The sequence below is a fragment of the Capsicum annuum genome, unplaced genomic scaffold (assembly GCF_002878395.1).
Source record: "Capsicum annuum cultivar UCD-10X-F1 unplaced genomic scaffold, UCD10Xv1.1 ctg75666, whole genome shotgun sequence".
NCBI classification, from domain to species: Eukaryota; Viridiplantae; Streptophyta; class Magnoliopsida; order Solanales; family Solanaceae; genus Capsicum; species Capsicum annuum.
The window spans coordinates 2,501-3,580 of record NW_025885889.1 but is presented as its reverse complement, the minus strand read 5'-3'; the positions used below and the strand labels follow the sequence as shown (position 1 = coordinate 3,580).

General features: G+C 37.4%; 1 pseudogene; it reads left to right on the top strand.

Moving 5' to 3' along the window:
* The first annotated feature begins 6 nt into the window (after positions 1–6).
* The window catches only part of LOC124894588, a 3,535-nt pseudogene continuing 2,461 nt past the window's right edge, over positions 7–1,080 (top strand).

The following is a 1,080-nucleotide window of genomic DNA, read 5'->3' as shown; positions in this document are numbered from 1 at the left end:
TATTTGATAGGGCTTCTTCCTATACCTATGAATTCCATTGGACCCAGAAATGATACATTGGAAGAATCCGTTGGGTCTTCCAATATCAATAGGTTGATTGTTTTGCTCCTGTATCTTCCCAAAGGAAAAAAGATCTCTGAGAGTTGTTTCCTAAATCCGAAAGAGAGTACTTGGGTTCTCCCAATAACTAAAAAGTGTAGCATGCCTGAATCTAACTGGGGTTCGCGTTGGTGAGGAACTGGATTGGAAAAAAGAGGGATTCTAGTTGTAAGATATCTAATAAAACCGTCGCTGGAATTGAGATCTTATTCAAAGAGAAAGATCTCAAATATCTGGAGTTTCTTTTTGTATATTATATGGATTATCCGATTCGCAAGGACCATGATTGGGAATTGTTTGATCGTCTTTCTCTGAGGAAGAGTCAAAACAGAATCAACTTGAATTCGGGACCGCTATTCAAAATCTTAGTGAAACACTGGATTTCTTATCTCATGTCTGCTTTTCGTGAAAAAATACCAATTGAAGTGGAGGGTTTCTTCAAACAAAAAGGGGCTGGGTCAACTATTTATTCAAATGATATTGAGCATGTTTCCCATCTCTTCTCGAGAAACAAGTGGGCTATTTCTTTGCAAAACTGTGCTCAATTTCATATGTGGCAATTCCGCCAAGATCTCTTCGTTAGTTGGGGGAAGAATCCGCCCGAATCAAATTTTTTGAGAAACGTATCGAGAGAGAATTGGATTTGGTTAGACAATGTGTGGTTGGTAAACAAGGATCGGTTTTTTAGCAAGGTACAGAATGTATAATCAAATATTCAATATGATTCCACAAGATCTAGTTTCATTCAAGTAACGGATTCTAGCCAACTGAAAGGATCTTCTAATCAATCCAGAGATCATTTGGATTCCATTAGTAATGAGGATTCAGAATATCACACATTGATTAATCAAAGAGAGATTCAACAACGAAAAGAAAGATCGATTCTTTGGGATCCTTCCTTTCTTCAAATGGAACAAAAAGAGATAGAATCAGGCCGATTCTCAAAATGCCTTTTTGGATATTCCTCAATGTCCCGGCTAT